Consider the following 21,384-nt stretch of genomic DNA (forward strand, 5'->3'; position numbering starts at 1 on the left):
GCAGGTTCGAAGCCAGCCTCGGCTACTTAGTGAGGCTCTCAGCAACTTAGTGAGACCCTGTTTCCAAATAAAATATAAAAAATAGGTCTGAGAGAGTAGCCCAGAGGTAGAAAGCCTCTGCGTTCCACCCCCAGTACCACCCAAAAGAAAAACAAAACAAAAAACCATAATGTAGAAAAATAAGGGTGGAATGCCTATCCCCTCTTTGGGTCAGTGAATTGCCTACCCAGCCCATGTGTTTATTTTACAGTGGTTTTTTTCCATGAGGTAATGCATACGAACTGCTCAATTGTGATGAGAGCCATACTGCATGTCACTTCACGACTCTCTTCTTTGGTTTTCTTTTCTACGAAATAGGGAAGAGGTCACTTCTGACTTCAGTTTTACAAGAAACTAAGTGCACACATAAGAAGGCTCCGATTTCTTCTCTGAGAAGCCATTGACCATTCATTAGATACCTGAAAATTTCTTCCACGAGTAATTCATTCATGCTTGATTTTACGGGAAAAGAGAGATGGGGAAGTGATTTTGGTAAGAGCAAATTTCCTTCTTTGAGAAGTCTTTGCATATATGTAATGCTAGAGTTTCTAAAGAAATGGCTCCCTATGTTTGCATATCAAAATGCAAATATGGGGCTTGAGGCCTGCTTGCTAGAGGCCCTTGATTCAATCACCAACACTGCAAAAGAAAATAAGAAAGAAGAAGAGGAAGAAGAAGGAGAAGGAGGAGGAGGAGGAGGAGGAAGAAGAGGAGGAAGAGGAGGAGGAGGAGGAGGAGGAGAAGGAAGAGGAGGAGAAGGAAGAAGAGAAGAAGAAGAAGAAGAAGGAGGAGGAGGAGGAGGAGGAGGAGGAGAGGAGGAGAGAAGAAGGAAGAAGGAAGAAGAGGAGGAGGAGGAAGAGAAGAAGGAAGAAGAAGAGGAGGAAGAGGAGGAGGAGGAGGAAGAAAAAGAAGAAGAGGAAGAGGAGGAGGAGGAAGAGGAGGAGGAGGAGGAGAAGGAAGAGGAGGAGGAGAAGAAGGAAGAAGAGAAGAAGAAGAAGAAGAAGAAAAAGAAGAAGAAGAAGAAGAAGAAGAAGAAGAAGAAGAAGAAGAAGAAGAAGAAGGAGGAGGAGGAGGAGGAGGAGGAGGAGGAGGAGAAGAGGAGGAGGAGGAGAGAAGAAGGAAGAAGAGGAGGAGGAGGAGGAAGAGAAGAAGGAAGAAGAGGAGGAAGAGAAGAAGGAGGAGGAGAAGGAAGAGAAGAAGGAAGAAGAGGAGGAGGAAGAGGAGGAGGAGGAGGAGGAGGAGGAAGAAGAAGAAATAATAAATATGACTGAGCTGGAAATGTTCACCATTAATCCACTCCCAGGCATCCATTTCAAGAAATAAATTCAAAACAAAAGACTTTGTAGCCGGGCTTGGTGGTGCACATTTGTAATCCCAGCATTCAGGAGGCTGAGACCAGAGGATTGCGGTACGCGGACAGCCTCAGCTACTTAGAGAGGCCCTTTGCAACAGTTGAGACTGTCCGCGAACCGCGATCCTCCTGTCTCAGCCTCCCAAATACTGGGATTACAAGTGTGTGCCACCACACCCAGTTTAAGGAATACTGGTTTTAAGAAACTAGTTTGTAGATTGCTTGCCCCCAAGCCAGGGACCACATTGTGGTCATGTGTGCCCATGTCCACATCCTTTAAAGATCAGCAGAGACACATCTTTGAGGGTTTATTTTATGTCAGGCCCTAGACATAGTGCTTTCTATATTTTTGTCTTACTTTCTGCCAACAACAACTCTCCAAGGTATTTTCAGTTATTATTGTCATTAAAACTATTTTACAGATGTGTGTGTGTGTGTGTGTGTGTGTGTGTGTGTGTGTGTGTTACTTATAGAACCCAGGAGCTTTCTACCTCTAGGCTACATTCTCAGACCTATTTTTATACTTTACTTGGAAATAGGGTCTCACAAAGCTGCTGAGAGCCTCACTAAGTAGCTGAGGCTGGTTCGAACCTATGCAATCTTCCTGTCTCAGCCTCCCAAGTACTGGAATTACAAGCATACACCACCACGCTCATTTTACAGATTTTTTTAAAAATCTGAACATTGAAGAATTTAAGTAATGTTTCTGAGGTTCCCACAGCCCAGAAATGATAATACCAGGACACAGCATAAAGCAATCTGGCTCCAAAGTCAGGGTTCTTATTCACCAGGTATATGTTTGTTATTACATGGGTTCAGATAGTTCAGAGTCCAAAAATCATTATGATAGACTAATCTCTAAAGGGACAATTGTGGAAGGAACAGTAGCATGACCAGAGCATCTCATTTCCATGTGCAAAAAAGTAACACCCAATTACCTCTGGGTGCAATTTTCAGACTGACTGATTTTTTTTTTTAAGTACTATAGGTTAAACCCAGAGGAATTCTACCTCCAAGCTATATCTCTAGCCCTATTTTCTTTTTCATTTTTAAACAGGGTCTTGTTAAATTGCCAAGGCTGGCCTCAAACCTGCAATCCTCCTGTCTTGGGCTCCCACTAGAATTAAAGGTGTGCTCCACCACACCCAGCTTCAGACTGTTTTGTGAGGGGCAGAGACTTGCTTATCCATCCACCAACTCGTCCTTCCAAAAGGAAAGCCGTTTTATTTTTTTTCATTTTTCCTCTACCTTTTTATTTTTTATTTATTTTTATTGGTGCATTGTAGTCATACATCTTAATGGGATAAAAGACTTGTGTAGACATACATGCACACATGATCCAATTAGCCCATACCCGATCCCCACCCCATTCCCTCCCCATCCCTCCCCCTCCCTCCTTCCCATGCTTGGCTCAGTAATTGACTTTGATATGTTTGTTTAAGCACATCCTATGCTTTAGAGAGTTTCCTCTCCCCCCTCCCATCCCCTCAGTTAGCTCACCTTATAGCTCCTCTATAGGATCTCCTCCTTCATCTAGAGTTCCTCCTGTTACCCATTTCTCCCTAGCAAGGAAAGCCTTTTTGATGACCAGATGACTGAAGGGCCTCCTTAGAATGTAGACATCGTAAGTGGAAGTTACTCCAAGCCACAGGAGCACTTCTCTGCATAAGTGATGTTCTAAATGAAGACAGTGGGGGGTTGGGGGGGGTTTGGAAGGGGAACCACAGACAGAGGATTGCAGAAAGTAGCCCCAAGGATGAAGCCCCAGGTGGAGAGCTGAGGGAGCTGATGCCGAGGAGCCCGCTGGCTTGAGAAGCGAGCTTGAGAAGCGAGCGGAGTCGGCTCTCCTCAGCTGCCCCTCCGGGATTCCTCATCTATCCATATCCTAACTTTCTAATCCTGTCGCCTGCAATGTATAAAACAAGCTTTCTTCTCTTCCCAGGCCAGTCATCTCCAAGTCTGTCTCCCCTTGTGCAAAGGCCCACACGGTTCTCCCAGCCAGAAACTGCCTGCCCCTTCTCCACCTGCTCAAACTGCACAGCCTCCCAGGGTCTCAGCGCTCCCCACTCCTCCCCGGGAAACTCCTACAACTCCCAAGGCCCGTGCCGTCGCCCACTCATCACTGAATTCCCATCTCACACTGCTTCCTAAATCCTACTTCATACCGCAACTACTAGATTATGAGGCCCTTCAAGTAAAGCTTTCTTAACATCTCTCTTCTGTCCTCCCAGCACCAGCTTGGAGCCAATACTTGGTCATCGACTACCTGCTGCTCGCTTGAACATTCCACTGGCAGCTTTCCTTTAGTAAAACACCTGAAGCTGTCGATCCCCAGACTATTTAAGTTACAACCTGGGCTACTGATGGCTACCCGCAGCGTGTCTCCAAATCAAACTGCCTCAAAGGCTACATTTAATTTTAAAACATATATGTCATATGACGTATACCACTTTTAGAAAGTAGACTTAGCACTGGCGATAGGTGAAACACAAGCTAGGAATTCTAGATCCAAATCCGTAACACTTTGATTGTTTCTTTTTGTGTGTGTGTGTGTGTGTGTGTGTGTGTTACTGGGGATTGGCCAGGGCCATTCTACCTCTAAACTGCATCCCTACCCTTCTTCATTGTTTTTTAAACAAAGGCTCCCTATGTTGCAAAAGCTGTATTCTATCCTGCCATCCTCCTGTCTCAGCCTCCCAAGTACTGAAATTATACCACCACACCCAGCTAGAAACATTTTAAATTGATATTTGCACACATTACAGGCTCTCTAGATTGGCTTCATTACATGTTGGATGATATTTAAACTGCCCACAGAGTTGAGTGCAATCAGGGTCGATTATAACCACATGTATTCTCTAGGAGGCAATCGGAAAAACAAAAAGCCTACTACTATTATTTTTAATGTTTCAAAAACTATACGCATTTTGTTGGTACTTCTGGGGGGATTAGCAGAGCCACTCTCTCCCCTTTGATACATTGATTCAATACTTTATAACAGGTAGAACAGGATCCGGATCATTACAATGCTCAGCCTAAAGTAAGCTAAATAAAATTAGAATGATTCCCGTAGACCCTAAAGAAAGATTTTTAAAGAGGAAAAAGTCTTACCTGCTGTAGAAAGTCAAAGAAATTTCTTGACACCAAAATGACTGACTCCGGAAATCAACTTCGCTGGGCACAGGTGGGTCAGAAACAAAAGCCCCACACCTTTGCAGCGTGGTGCGCTCTCTCCAGGACCAGGCCTCCTGTCCTTCCAAAAATAAGAAAGAGCTAAAACTTGGAGGTGGTGGACTGGCGGGCTCCCACCGAGGTGGCCTCGTGCTGAGGGCACTGATGCAGCAGGAACAATGAGTGTGACAAAAGTGATTAGCAAGTTCCTGTGCCTCCGTCAGTTTCCTGTAGCCGCTTCTCAGAACGGGGGTTTCATCTGTGTGGGTCGGAAGGGGGGCGGGTATACACGTGCATCTCTCTCCTCGAGGCTGTGAAAGCCACCCGGCTAAGAGGCACAGCGGGTTTGTGGAGTTGATCCCTGCCTACTTCATCCCTGGACCTTTTCTCTCCCCTCCACCACAATCCCTCCTAGATCCTCCACCACCGGATCACCTATGGAAAATCAAAGGAAAAAAAGAGTGAAAACCCAAGACAATTCCTCAAGGAAGAGAAATAAGGCAAAAAAAAAAAAAAAAAAAAAAAAAAAAAAGCCAACCAGGTATGGTGGCTCACCTGTAATCCCACTGCTTGGGAAGCTGAGACAGGAGGATCGCAGGTTCAAGGCCATTCTCAGCAACAATAACAACAACAACAACACACACACACACACACACACACACTGTATACTGCACCCACTGGCCTTGGCTAATTGAAGTTTAAGGGGAAAAAAATCCCTTCAGATTTAGCATCAGCTCAGTGAACTCACAAAGGGCAGAGGGAGACAGCAGGTGGTTGTTTGCTCGGCTTTATTAGTAACTACTCATAATCATTTGGAAAGAGCAGGCCCAGCCACAGTGAAAGCCCACGCAGCCACCATGCAGAGGCCGTCCACGCTGCACCTGCGTTGGCAGGTACTGGACGCTGAGTTGTTTTCAGACTCCTCCAAGTTTCATTATTTGCCTGAAAACACAAATTTGCATATTTTGTCATTCTGTGTAATCCAGGTGTAGAGACCACCTGCAATTAGTTAGAGATGGCTGAAATGCCTAAACCAACTCTTAAACTTCCACAATGTAGTCACAAAAACCCTGGGTCCTAGGTCCCTAAATAACCGTAACTGCTACTGCTGGGCGTGGTGGGACACGCCTGTACTTGGGAGGCTGAGACAGGAGGATCGTGGTTTTAAGACCAGACTCAGTAACCTAGCAAGATCCTCAACAACTTAGCAAGACCCTATTTCAAAACAAAAATAAAATAGAGCTGGGAATGTAGCTCAGAATATCGCTGGGTTCAATCCTCAGTACCATAATAATAATAATAATAATAATAATAATAATAATAATAAATGCCACTGCCCAGAGTGATATCTCGGTCAAAAATACCTGCATGCCATAAAAATAAAGTCAACTCCATTCAAGACAACAAAGATTTATAAAGGGTGTGTGTGTGTGTGTGTGTATGTGTGTGTGTGTGTGTGTGCACCCAGTGTCAAGTCTCAGGCAGGGACACACTCAGACTCAGAATTGTGTTGCGTGCCTAACACTGCATGGAAGAAAAGCACAAAGACCAAGACAGGCGTATTCTCTGTCCTTAAGGCCCCTAAATCCTGGGGGAGGCTGAGAGATACAAACAAAAACATTTAAATACATGCAACAATTCCAAATCATGGCAACTAGGTCAAAGGAATCACAGAAGATGCCGAGCCAGATAACAGCACAAGAGCCGCACCCCACCGGTGGTCGAGGAGGGCTCCTCTGAGCAGCTGGCGTTGCGGGGCCTCACGCCGTTGCAGAGAGCCTTGCTAAATTTCTAAGACTGGTTGCACAAACCTGCAGTCCGCTTGTCTCAGCCTCTCAGCACTGGTATTACAAGCGTGTGCCACCACACCCAGGATTTGGGCTGAAAATTGGAATCATTGAAGATGCTTTTGAAAGACATCAATGCCTGAGCCCCACTCCCAAAGATTCTAATTGACTTGGTCCGATTGAAGCCTGGGTACCAATAATTGTTTTTAACTCCCCCAATTATTCTAAGTGTTGCTGATATTCTAATGGATGAGGAGGCAGCTTGGGAAAGGAAGAATATTCCAAGCTGAGGTTAACGGTATACTCAAAGGCCCTGAAGTGGGTACAAGCTTGATATGTTTGAGAAAGTGAAAGATTAATGCTCTGGAATGTGGCGCGCCGGTGGAGGAAATAAACGGTACAAAGGTGAGCACTCTTACAGTTACCAAGCTCAAAAGAGATCTTACATGATCCCAAGAATCAGTTTGTTAAAGTACGGTAGGAACTCAATCCACCTATTAAGACCTCTGAGCTTTCTCATGGTCACGTTATCTCCTTCCAGAAAATTTTCAATGGAAAGCGATCACCATTGTTATATTATGAGACAAGCAGAGCACGTGGCTTGTTAGATACTTTCTTCACTTCTGGTTTTATTTATAAAAGGATTTAGCACAGCTTGCAAAGATATGTAAGCTTTAGCCAAGAAAAGAAGAAGAAAGAGGAGAAGGAGGAGGAAAGAAAGAGAGAAGAAGGAAAGAAGGAAAGAAGGAAAGAAGGAAGGAAGGAAGGAAGGAAGGAAGGAAGGAAGGAAGGCCAGTTGAAAACAAGAAACTTGAGCTGGGTATGGAGGACCATGCCTATAATCCCAGTACTTGGGAGGCTGAAATAGAAAAATTACAGGTTCAAGACGAGCCTCAGTAACTTAGTGAGGCCCTCAGCAATTTAGTGTGACCCTGCTTCAAATTAAAAAATAAGCCGGGCATGGTGGCACGCGCTTTTAATCCCAGTACTTGGGAGGCTGAGACAAGAGGATCACAGGTTCAAGGCCAGCCTCAGCTGCTTAGTGAGGCCCTCCACCACTTAGTGAGACCCTACTTTTGTGTGTGTGTGTGTGTGTGTGTGTGTGTGTGTGTGTGTGTGTATGTGTGGTACTGGGGTTCCTGGAAGCCCTTCTACCTCCGGGCTACACTCCCAGACCTATTTTTTATATTTTTAAAACAGGGTCTCTTAAACCAACGCGGCTGGCTTCAAACCTGCACGATCCTCCTGTCTCTGCCTCCCAAGCGCGGGGATTACAAGCGTGCGCCACCACGCCCGGCCTGAGATCCTACTTTAAAATAAAGAATTAAGCCGGGCGTGGTGGCGCAAGCTGGTAATCCCAGCATTTGGGAGGCTGAGACAAGAGGATCAGCCTCAGCTACTTAGGCCCTATGCAACTTAGCGAGACCCTGTTTCAAAATAAAGAATAAAAAAATAGGACTGGGGATGCAGCTCGGAGATAGAATGTCCCTGGGTTCCATCCCTAGTATGGCAAAAACAAAACAAAACAAATAATCAAATTAGTGCTCACTGGACAAAAATAAGCACATGTAGCTTAGGGTGACACAGTACTAAGACTAAAGAGAAACATCAGCTCCGGGTCCATCCTGGATGTCATGGCCAGAGTGACGCACCATCCTTAGACTACACTGAGGGCCTTAGACGGCCTCGCCCAGCTCCGCAGAGAAGCCCTGTTCCCCACTGTGGCTTGCCAACTTCTAATCTCCACAGATCGAATCTCAGAGGAGATTTTCTCAGGAGGGCAGAGACAGCTATCTAACTTTCTTCCTCTTCTGAAAATGTTTCTTTTTGGTATGTGTTCCCTTTCTTCCTCTTCCTCTTCTCTTCTCTTCTCTTCTCTCTCTCTCTCTCCCTCCCTCGCTTTTTTTTTTTTTTTTTTTGGTCCTAATGACTGAAGCCAGAGGTATTCTACCTCCAAGCTACCTCCCTAGCTCCTTATATTATTTATTTGTTTATTTATTTGTGGCTCGGAGGATTGAACACAGGGGCATTCTACCTCTGACCTACATCCTCAGCCCTATTTATTTTATTTTATTTATTTTGAAACAGGGCCTCACTAAATTACTGAGGCTGGTCGCAAACCTGCCTCAACCTCCCAAGTACTGGGATTATAGGCAAACACTACCATGTCTGGCTTTATTTATTTATTTTTCAAACACAGTCTCTTTAAGTTCCTGATTGCTGAGGCTGATCTTGAAACTGTGATCCTCCTGTCTCAGCCCCACCCCCCACACGTACTGGTATTACAGGTGTACACCACTGTGCCTGGCTTCATTCTTTTAACAGTGTTAAAAGAGGCAAGGTTGAGGGGAAGAAGCAGCTTAGAATACACTTGTATGCTTACAGACACACGCTATGCACACCCAAACCTCTCGGCGTGTCCAGCCGACACTCTGTGGTCCAGCCTTGGGACAGAGGTGAGGGGAAATCCTAGGGACCTCAGAACAACAGGCAGGAATTATGGGTATGACACACCTATTGGAAATCAGACACTCCTTATAACCCACATTCTGCTCACCCATGAGCCTGCAATGTCCTCTCGGAGGCCCTGGAGACCCAAGGCCTGTCCCCACTCAAGGAGGGAGCCCAGGCATGAAGTCCTTCAATAACCACTTGCTGACAAGTAGAGTGTCTCTCCTGTCTAATCCTCCCAGCAGTTCTATGTGATAAACATTTTAAAACCTATTGGAAGAGCCAAGGAGACAGAGACCTCAACTGCTTAAATGATTTGCATGAAACTGTGGGACCCATAGAGGAAAGCAGAAGCGAGTTCCCTGTCCGTCTGTCCTGGCTTTTCACTCTGCTGCCTCCCAAGCAAGAGAACTGGGCCATCGTGGGGGAGGAGAGGCAGCGGGAGCCCCTCCTGACCTGAGCGGCCCTCCTCTTTGCTCATCGCAAAGGCCTTCTGCCCTTTATACCAGAGAGAACTCGTACAGGTGTAAGGTGTAACAAATAGTAAATCTTAGAAACCTGGAGACAGGAATCATTCAGTGCATTATTTCTCTCCTGATTTAGTACAATACCTCCCTCTTCTTCTCACTGTTATCATAATAACCAAAATGATTTAGGTTTAATGGGTAGCTTTTAATATCAGCACAGGCTCTCATGTGTTATAAGCCATCCAATAAAATATTTTAGTGGTTTCTGAAGATGGGAAATATAAACTAAAATCTTGTCTGAGTTTCAAACTCAGATTATTAGTCGTGTTGTAGTTATTCTTAACCAGCTCCCCACTAAATGATAAACAACTACTTTAAAACAAAACACCCATTCTTTCTGATGGAGATATTTCACGATGAGGTCTTTGCAATGCTCACTTTTCTTAAGAGAAAGATCTGATGTATCGCTTTCTAGGCAAAGTTATGTTCGTATAAAATGCACTTAGAAACTCTAAAGAGTCAAAGAAATGCCACAGACTAGAAGTCTCATGACTTCCTCCTGTGCATTCTAATTCATTATAAACCCCAACCCGATAAGAATATCATTTCAAACATCTTCTAGCTTCCCTCTTACAGCCATAACCATGAGAACATCATTTCCCCTACTGTTTTTTTTTTATCATCTTTTTTTCTAAGTTCTTGGTGTTAACATAGCATATTGCTTTTAGTTTCTGTGAATACTGGGTTCTCGGGATCTTCCGCCACCAGTTTTATCCTGCTTCATTTGCCGTGTACAACTGTGTTTATTGAGCAAACATTCACGCCCTGCTTCTTTTCATTGCAGAACTGTAATTCATAACAATGCAGGGCCTTACTGCAGCATTAGGACCCAAGGTAATAGTTCGAGCCAGGGCTCTACAGTTATGGTTCTACTCTCTTTTATTATTTTTATTTTTTAAGACTGTCATACAAAGCTAAGTAGTCAAATGATGATTACCCTTCAAAGCAGACCCTTGGTTGTTGATGTATCTTTTTTTGGGGGGAGGGGGGAAATGGGGACTGAAGCCGGGGGCATTCTACCTCTGAGCCACATCCCCAGTCCTATTTTTTATTTTTAAACAGGGTCTCACTGAGTTGCTGAGGGCCTCTCTAAGTTTCTGAGGCTGGCCTGGAACCTGTGATCCTCCTGTCTCAGCCTCCTAACTACTAGGATTACAGCTCTGTGCCACCATGCCCAGCTCATTGGTGCATTTTTCCAACGCTGTAGACATTGACCAAGCACTTTTAGAACATTCTTTTTCCCCCAAAATCTATCAGAGACAGTTTAATAAACTACAAAACAAAGCCAGCATCACTATATTTTTTTTTTCACTCAAAATATCATCCAGCTTGCTCACCCACCTCATGCACTGGACGTAGCTCCGAAGGGCTGTCTCCTAAAACCAAGTCCACACAGCAAGGACAAAGGTTGGGTAGCATGGATGGAATTTTTTAGAAGGTGCTGCAGGCTCTCAGAGCGAAAGCAGGAGAGGACTTTGAAAGGCGAGGTCAGCAAGAACAGGCGTTTGGGTTGAGTGCACTAACTCCTGGAGCTGCTGCAAAACACTTGCGTTTGCACGCATGTAGACAGGCTGATTGGCTCCAAAGGGAGAGGGCGAAGAAAGTCACTGCGGCCTCTTGTACACTCGGGTGCCGCTCGCTGCCTTGATAGGGATCTTCAGTCTGGGCACAGACTTCACAGGCTAACTGCAACCCAGAACATCTGCTCTGAGCAGACGTTGCAAACATTTTGGTTACAAGCTAGAGCAAACTGAGCGCTAACTTGCTGTCTTTCAAAATAACAGATGTGCTGCTCAGCTCTAGAGGGAACGGGTCAAAGCTCACACAGACAGAGGCAAGCTGGGAGAAAGTGTTACTTCAGATTCAGACAAAGCCACGTTCAAAGCCCAGCACCACTCTTCCTAAGGCCGAGGCCCTGATCTTTCCATCCGCAAGACAGGTGTAATAGTCACCTCAGGAAAGTTTTGTAAGAAAAAAAATAAATAAATAAAAGTAAAGCAAGCTGTATAGTGTTTGGAATTCAGGAGACACTGGACATACTGGTGATTATTGGCACTCGTGCTTTGGATGTTTGCCTTTTGCAATATTTCCCCCTCTATCTCTTTAAATAACAACTGTTGAATTGCAAGGTTTGAGGACATTACCAGTCCTCAAATGCTGGCGGGAATAAAGCTTATACACACCACGCACAGGATCCTGATACTGCGTGATCATTGACTGAATGGGTTAAAAGGACCCAGAATTTTTATTTATTTTATTTTATTATTTATTATTATTATTTGCAGTACTGGGGATAGAACCCAGGGGCATTCTACCTCCATGCTGTACTGCCAGCCCTATTTCTTATTCTTTTTTTGTGTGTGGGGGGGGTCTAGGGATGGAACCCAGGGGCATTTGACCTCCGAGCCACACCCCCTGCCCTATTTTTATTCTTTATTTTGAAACAGGGTCTCACTAAGTTGCAGAGGGCCTCACTAAGTAGCTGAGGCCTTCTGGAAACAGTGATCCTCCAGGTCTCAGCCTCCCGAATGCTGGGATTACGAGCGTGTGCCTCCACACCCGGCAGGCCCAAAAATTTTAAAGTCAAGTTGTTAATGACACAATTCTTTATGCATAATCTGAGCATCATGGAATCTTCAGAAATGCCTCCTGGGGTCCTCTGCTCACCATACCATCAACGCCTTACGTGAGGAGGTATCCTTGCTCTTCCTTCATCCTTTCTTTTCTATTTACTGAGCGCCGTGCTAGGCACCAGGGAGACCGCAGTGAAAAACACAAACCAAAAAGGCTCACCTACGAGTTTATGTTTGCTAGGAAACTAGGTAGGCAACACGCGCGCAATTTAGTAATGTACTATGTTACACTGTGCAGATTACTGAGAAGGAAAATAAGGCAAGAAAGGGGATAGGAAGCTTGGGTTGTGCATGTTTAAATGGGATGGTCAGGAAAGTCTTTGGTGGGACAAGGGTGGTAAAACTCTTTCTTAAAACATCCAGCCGGGAGTGGTGGCACACACTTATAATCCCAGCATTTGGGAGGCTGAGACAGGAGGATCACCATTCATGGACAGCCTCGGCTACTACTTAGTGAGGCTCTTGCAACTCATTGAGATCCTGTTTCAAAATAAAGAATAAAAAATAGGGCTGAGGATATAGCTCAGAGGCAGACTGGCCCTGGGTTCCATCCCCAGTACAGCAAACTAATTAATTAAAACATCCAAAGCCGTTTTCCTGGTTCATGGTCCTTGCCACGGACACAAATCCCTAGGTTTCATGATCATTTGCAGCACTGTGTCCCCACCTCCTCCTGGCTCAAGTAGGCGCTGTCTCCTCTTCTGCCTGTACTTGGGAGGGAGAGGAGCTGACCACACAGCTCTGCCGGGCAGTCCTTTTCCAAAGGGGCACACACATCTCTCAGCCTCAGCCCTCCACTTCAGTGATCCCCCTCCGCCCTTTGGTCCTTCCCCACTCTCTTCTCTGAGTCCTTGTGTCTGTTTACATAGTGAACTGCTGACGTCTAGAAAGAAATATGGGCAGAGCCATTTTCAGAACGGTGCTACTGCACTGCTCTCTTTAGCCTGCTAGTCTCTGCTCTCTTGGTCTTTTTAGCCAAATTCTAAGACTAACTTAATAATAATGGTCACACTGGTTTACCATCTATCGAGGACTTAACACGTCACTTACATACTTTTTTTGCATCTGTTTTTCTTTATTTTATTTTTTTATAGTTTTGGTACTGGAGATTGAGCCTAGAGGCATTCTACCTCCAAACTATGCCCCAGCCTTATTTTATTTCTTTACTTGCAAAGAGGGTCTCACTGGGTTTCTGAGAGCCTCACTACATCGCCAAGGCTGGCATTGAACCTGTGATAGTCCAGTCTCAGCCTCCCAAGTACTGGGATTACAAGCATGCAACACCACAGCTGGCCACTTATGCACTTTCTATTTATTTTCTTAATCATCCCAACAATTATAAGGTAGATACCTCATCAGAACTATCTCTATTTGCAAAAAAGGAAACTGAGGTGTGGGAAGGTCAAATATCTTGCTTACGGTCACAAATGCAATGAATGGTACAGCCCGATTTCACAGTCCCTCTTTGCATTTCTTCTATCTATCTCAGTACTGAGTATTTAACCCAGGGGCATTTTACCTAGGGTCATGTGACTTTCAGACATGTTTGTTCTTTTAGATACCATTTTTATTAGCAGTTGCCACTACACAAATAAGCCAGATGAACTTTATTCACTAGTCCATTTTTTAATTTTTATTGCATTGTAGTCACACTGTAGTCCTCTTAATGGGGTACAAGATGGTAGAGGCATACATGCACGCAGCACTCATTCAGCCCTTTATTCATAGTTCTGCTGACAATGTGAAGGGTGTGTATGGAAACAGCTTTCGTTTGCTCTCCTGCAAGAATTCTGGAGCCAGTACAGACACACAGCGATGTGTAGAAGAGGCACGTCACTGTCTTCTAAAAGCCACACAAAACGAGAATTGCTCTGGAGCGTCGCCTGACGTCTCCTAAGTGAATAAAATACCTCTTAGAGGAACATGGAGCCAACACACGGGAATCAGGTTATGTCCTGAGTTGAAAATAAAGGACCAATGATGGTTTCATTACCTGTAACAGTTTTTTTTAAATGTTTTTACATAATGCCTTGAGCATCTATAGACTTTTTGGCTTTGAAAGAATGCAGATTTTGATTGTTTTCAAAAATCTCGTTTACACTATTAAAAGTGGTTGAGAAAATCAGCTCACCAGAAAGCAGCCTACTCCTTACGCTTTCTTTGCTTCAGTAGCAGACCACATCTGACCTGTTGGTAAATCTGGAACCATTTGCCCAGAGCTTTGGGAAAACAATTTCAGGTTAGCATATCCCTTTTTTTTTTTTTTTTTTTTTTTTTTTTTTTTTACCAACTAACTTCTTGTCTTGGAAATATTCACTTGCTCAAAATTAAAGATATGTACTGAACCATTTAAGCAAAAGTATGAATGCTATTTATCACTGAAGTGGCCTTCATGGAGAGAATTAGCTTGAAATACTCATGTAAAACTCTGTGCTTAGCCAGGCTTGATGGCACACCCTTGTAATCCCAGCATTTGGGAGGCTGAGACCTGAGGATCATGGTTCACGGATGACCTCAGCTACTTAGTGAGGCCCTCCGTAAGGTAGTGAGACCCTGTTTCAAAATAAAGAACAAAACAAAGGGCAGGGGGTGTAGCTCAGAGGTCGAATGTCCCTGCGTACCATTCTCAGACCCCCACCCGCAAGAAAAAAACTCTGTACTAGACAGGAAGACCAAAGGTTTGAGACCATTTTCAGCAACATAGTGAGACTCTTAGCAGCCTAGCAAGACCTTGTTTCAAAACAAAAAATAAAAAAGACAGGGGGTATAACTCAGAAGTAGAATGCCCCTGGGTTTAATCCACAGTACAACACACACACACACACACACACACACACACACACACACACACGTACTTATTTTTTTAATGTGCTTTTGTACTCAACTATAAATTATAACTAGTCCCATAGATAGAATAAGTAAATCAATAAAGACCGGCACCAGTTGGTATTGCTTATCAGGAGAAATGTCATGGGCTCAGTGTAAGAGCCGGGTGTGTGCGGCAGAGGCCACACTTCCCATCAGAAGGCACTGACTTCATGTCTTTGCTGCTGGTGGCTCAGTCCTATGAAGCAAGCAATACCAGCTCACTATAAATCAAGAATCTTTTTTGGGGAGGGGGTATTGAAGGTTAAACCCAGGGCATTCTACCTCTGAGCTACACCCACCAACACTGTCTCATTTTTATTTTGAAACAGGGTCTCACTAGGTTGATGAGAGTCTCATTACTTGCTGAGGCTGTCCTCAAACCTGCGATTCTCCTGTCTGTCTCCCAAGTACTAGGATTACAGGCATGTGCCACCGTGCCCAGCTCAAAAATCAAGAATCTTTAATGGCACAGAATGTGCTTCAACATGCTCTTAAGTGCAAAAAAGCAAAAAGTTGGTTATAAAATTTAAATTCAACTTGCTACATGTACAAATATACAAACATTCATAAAGATAACTTCCAAGTAAAAAGGTCATGAGGATTTTTGTGTTTTTCTTCTGCTTTTCTACATTTCCCAAATGTTCCATAATACCATCTATTATTTATCTGAGGCAGATGGCAAAATTATTTTCTCTTTTCTGACTGCATTGAGCAAATCTACCAAAAAAAAAAAAGATTCTTGATTTATAGTGATCTGGCTTTGCCTGCTTCGTAGGATTAAGCCACCAGCAGCAAAGACATGAAGTCAGTGCCTTCTGGTGGGAGTGTGGCCTCTGCCGCACACACCGGCCCCCTTGCACTGAGCCCGTGACATTTTCCCTGACAAGCAATACCAACTGGTGCTGGGTCTTTATTGATTTACTTATTCTATCTATGGGACTAATTGCAATTTATAGTTGAGTACAAAGCACATCAAAAGCAAGTCCACTTAAGCCACAGACTCTACAAACCCTTGTCGTTGCTTCAGTTCCGGTATGTTTTACATAATAATTCGTTATATAATATATATAAATAAATATTTTTTTCAGACAGCAGTTGGTTCTCAGAGGAGAATCACTGAACCGCAACCTAGCACAGCAGAGTCATCTTTCTTGTCGCTCAGCCCATGCGGGGTCACATCTAGATGATTCTAACCAGATGCAAATTCCAACTTCCATTGAAAACTCCCCAAATGGGGGGTTCCAGAGATTTTTGCATTGAACCTTATAGAAACTATGCCTTAACTTCCCCTTACTGTGGAAATCATGCGGGTTATCTAATAGCTTAATCTTCTCATGAGACGATGGAGAAGTATTCAGAAATAAGAGAGTGAGGTTTCCGGGAAATTAATTCAGTGTCTGAGCTCAAAAAGAAAGCGGTAGTGGGAAATGGTCGGTGCTTATTTGAGGAAAACATGTTTGTGACGAGTGCAGTCAACGATTGCAAGATCTGGTTCCAACCCAACCTGCCGCCTTCTTCTTGTTATCACTGTTACCTAAATTATTGTTGCTGTGCACTCTATAATCAGAAGAAAAGGAAGTAGTTTGTAAATTCTCCTAAGTGAGCACTTTCAGCTTAAAATGTATTTAATTTACACATAGAAGCCGGGTATGGTGGCACACGCTTGTAATCCCAGCATTGGGAGGCCGAGACAGGAGGACCGTGGTCCGTGGACAGCCTCAGCTACTTAGTGAGGCCCTCTGCAACTCAGTGAGACCCTGTTTCAATATAAAGAATACAAAATAGGGCTGGGGGTGTAGCTCGAGGTAGAATGCCCCTGGGTTCCATCCCCAGTACTGCCAAAAAATAAATAAATAAACTTACGCATAGAATTTATTTTTTTGAAGATTTAAATAAGTTTATTAGAAAGATAGAAATACAGAAAATAGAAATACAGCTCCATACCAAACTGGCATGGAGGGGTGACTTGAAATGAATACACCCTTACGCATAGAATTTAAAGATTAATCATAAATGAATATCTGTTCTTTTTATTGGTATATGTGTAATGGGGGGGGGTTACTGGGGATTTGACCCAGGGGAATTCTACTGCTAAACTACATGCCTAGCCTATTTTATCTTACTATATTTTATTTTATTTTATTTTTGGTATTGGGGATTAAACTTGGGACATTCTTCCTCTGAGTAACCCCCAGCCCTTGTAACTTTTTTATTTTGAAACAGGATATTGTTAATTTGCTGAAGGACTTGCTCAATTGCTGAGGCCTACTTTAAACCTGTGATTCTTATGTCTCAGCCTCCCAAGTACTGAGATTACAGGTGTATATATTTTTTTCTTTTTTTTTACCCCATAAATCTTTTAAAAGGCACAGATCCTAAAAAAACATTTTTTCTAAGTATAAAATTTTAATTTCTCAAATGATTATCAAAAACCAACCAGGTTTTAGAATTTTGAGCAAATATGTGTCTATAATATTTATTATTCAAAATATGGAATTTGTTTTGTCTGTAATTCCTATTTTTTAAATTAATTTTCTAAGTATAAAATGTTATAATTTTTAATGATACTTTGAAAGGATAACAGCATCAAAGTTTTCCCTTTGAAATTTTGTCTTTTAGATTCAATTTTTAATTTATTTTTATGAAGATTAACATATTTGACCCTCACAAGATCACCATAAAATAGCAAAGGCCAAAAGTATCATAATTATTATCAACACAATCATTTTTTAAATGAGAAAACTAAGACTTAGAAAGACTAAGAAAGCAGCCTACCTAAGGCCTCACAGTTAATAAGTGAGAGAACTCTCTAGATCTGCTTACTTTCATAGCAAAATAAGTGGCTTTTTCAAATAATTCTTTATAGCACAAGCGATGCAAATAAAGAAATGTATTAGTATAAAGGGTAAGTTATAAAACTAAACTATCAGTATGATAAAATCTGAATTTTATGTGAAAAAAATGTATTCAGGTCTGATAGGCTAAAAACAATCATATCAAGTAGTAACAATGACTATCACTGAAAGGTGAAATATAAGACAATTTTTTTCAATTTTTCTTCATTTTTTGTTCTCAGAAAATTTTTTGTTGTAATAATTAACTCTAGAACCAGAAAGATACACATTGCAATGTTTTCAAAACTGCTATAAAGCCTAGCATGATGGTGCACATCTGTAAAACCAGTACTTGGGAGGCTGAAACAAGAGGATTGTAGGTTCAAAACCAGCCTCTTCGAATTAGCAAGCCTCTCAGCAAGCTAGAGAGACCCCATTTCAAAACCAAAAAAAATAAAATAAAATAGGGCTGGGGGTATAGCTCAGAGGCAGAATGCCCCTGGGTTTAATCCCTAGTACTACACACACACACACACACACACACAGTGTTATATACATATAGTTTATTCTCATCTGTGAGTCTCTAATGTGTTTATTTGGTTTCAGTTCAGTTTTTGGTTTGCTGGGAATTTTTTTTTTAAGGCAGATATAGTTTCAATGTTAAAAAAAAAAAAAAAGCGATACGACAGGAATCACAGCGGTGCGCTCGGGGCCCGCCTCTCCACTCTGGCCCATGTAGCACACAGCAAGTTTTGAGAGCTCACCCTGAAAACCCATTTCTGTGGTTTCCACCGTCACCGCAGTAAGTCTCAATGTTTAATATAGATGACTAGCTTCCTAGTGGTCCCATCTCTTATTTTCCCTTGCTAAAAGGACCTCTATCTGGGGCTGAGCAAAACGCCCAACACTGGAGGGCGCATCGTGATGTCCAGTCAAAGACAGTGAAGAAGAATCTTGCGCTTCCTCGAGGCCCCCAAGACTCTCACAGCCAGGTGTGAGGGAGCTGGAGCTGTCAAGTTGTCCTCGGTGAGATGTCTGGGAAGGCCGCTCTTTGGCTTTCTCACCTATGGGAGGAGGGAGGCTTGGGCAGAAGCACCCGCCTTCCCCTCCTGCTTCCTCCTGTGCAAATGTGAGGCTCTGAGGCCTCCCTCACAGCAGTTGTAGTGGGACCAGCAGGAAAGGCAAGGAAACCTCCGAGAAAGACCGACTCACTTAGAGCCAGACTTCCCTCTTCAGTAACCGATATAATTAAACGTCTTTATTACCTAAGCCACAGTTCACTATTCTAATACTCAATACTGAATGACTTCTAGTGAGGCAGAGACAGATAACAAAAATCTAAAGTGGAAACTATCAACATCTTAAACATTGCAAAAAAAAAAAAAAATACCCAACACCCAACCTAAGTGGCTGACCAACCATGTGGAATGAGATATGGGAATGGTGAGCAGGTTATTTTACTGGGACATGTTACATGAATTTAAAAATAATGCTAGGGAGATCATGTGGCCACAAGGGGAAGTGCTCATGATGTGAAGCTATGTGAACAAATTAAAACAGGACATGGACTTCCGGGAAGATGGACACCGAGAAAAGCGGGGCTTAAGAGTCCCGCTAACAACCAATCTCCATTACCACAAAAAGAGCGCCTTTCATAGCCAGAAAACACCATCACCAGAAAAACAAAAAAAAACCACCAGGCTCCAGAGAGAAAGCGGACTGAGAACAGAGCTCAGGGCCACAGAGGAGACACACGCGCCCGAGGACGCGGCAGCAGCGCCATACTGTCGGCGGCAGCGGCGAACTCAACGGACGGCTACAGCAAGCCAGGTGAGCCGCTGCGGAACAGCCAGGCGGGATCTTTCGGCGCAGACAGCATTTAAAGCTCCCAGTGGCTGAGCTCAGCACACGCTGCAGGGATTCAGAGTGGAAATCAAAACCAGAGAAGAAAAAATACGCCAGCCTCATGGCCGAGGGCGTGGCAGAGGCGCCATATTGCCACCGGCGGCGGCAGCAGCAGTGAATTCACCGAATCCAGTACAGCTACATCTGCGTACTCAAGAACAGTGAGTCAAATTGCGGGCCACAGAGGAGAAATCGCAGTATTGGGCCTCCTGGGACTTGACCCAGTGAGGGAGTGGTGGTGGCAGAGATATCACACCATAGGAGAGCGTGCAACCTGGCACCCCCCATAGTTTAAAGCAGCCTCTATCGACTCCCTGGGTCGGAGACTCTGTGATACAACCCAGTAAAGGAGTAGTGGGGTCTGAGATAATACAGACTCGAGATCCAGAGCACCTTAAGTGAAGCCATAGTGACCCAAGGGAAGAACCCAGAGAAGGCACAAACCTCCGAAATCATGGGAAAGAGGAATAACACTGGAGTAATGAATGTGCACAACCCCACAACATCAGAACCTGATAAAACAGAAAATCAGAGATTTCTAGAAGATCAAATCAGGAAAATAACTGTAAAAATAATAGAGGTGCTTCGAAAAGAACTCAGAGAGAGCCAAAAAGAGATAAAGGATGCAATTAATGAAGTAAAGGCCTCAATTCAAAGCACAAACAACCGATTAGACCACATGGAGAACAGAATCTCGCTCTTAGAAGATGAGCAATCCAAAAATGAATGCATAGTTTCTAATCTAGAAAAAGATATCCAACAGCAGGAATCTGACATTGAAGAAATATGGGCCCATCTTAAGAGAGCTAACCTAAGAATAATTGGAATAGAGGAGGGAAAAGAAAGTGATACCAAAGGGATCAACAATCTCTTCAAGGAAGTAATAGCAGAAAATTTTCCAAATATAGAGCAAGAGGTTGATACACAGATCCAGGAAACTTATAGAACTCCCTTTAGACAGGATCCGAGAAGAGGATCCCCACGCCATATAATTGTCAAAATGACCAATGTGGAAGCCAAGCAGAGAATCTTAAAGGCAACAAAAACAAAGGGCCAAGTGACATTCAGAGGCAAACCAATTAGAATCACTCCAGACTTCCCAAACCAAGTCATGAGAGCCAGAAGGGCTTGGAGTAACATATTCCAAACTCTGAAAGAAAACAACTTCCAGCCAAAAATTTCCTATCCAGCAAAACTTTCTATCAAATTAGATGGAGAAATAAGAAGCTTCCATGACAAACAGAAACTGAAGGAATTTATGTCTTCAAAACCAGCGCTAGAGAAAATACTCAAAGAGATTAACTACAAAGAAGAAATAGGTAACACACACCAGAACCAGAGAAACAAGAGTTTCCATCCAACAGACAACTAAGATTGGTTATCTGTGGAGATTCATTATTTATGTTAGTCTTTTACCTATCTCTAAGTTGTATTGTTTGCCTTTATTATTGTTAATTTTTAGGATTTCTAGTTGTAATATTAATATACCTTCAGATATAGCATTTGGAAATATTTTATCCAATTCTATTAATAACTGTTAACTCTGTTTACATTGTCTTTGGATATACAATATTTTCTTTTATTTTTTAGGGAGTTTGTATATTCTTCTGTTGCCTGTGCCATTGAAATCATATCCAAGAAATCACTGCCAATTTCAATGTTGTGAGGTTTTATGACCCAGATTTTCTCCTAAAAGTTTATAGTCTTAAGATTTATATTTAGGTCTTTTATCTATTTTGAGTTAATACTTGTATATGGGATTAGGTAAAGGTCCAATTTTATTCTTTTCCATGTAATTATTATTTTTTAACAATATTT

This window comes from Muscardinus avellanarius (assembly GCF_963383645.1).
Source record: "Muscardinus avellanarius genome assembly, chromosome: 6".
In the NCBI taxonomy this organism is placed as follows: domain Eukaryota; kingdom Metazoa; phylum Chordata; class Mammalia; order Rodentia; family Gliridae; genus Muscardinus; species Muscardinus avellanarius.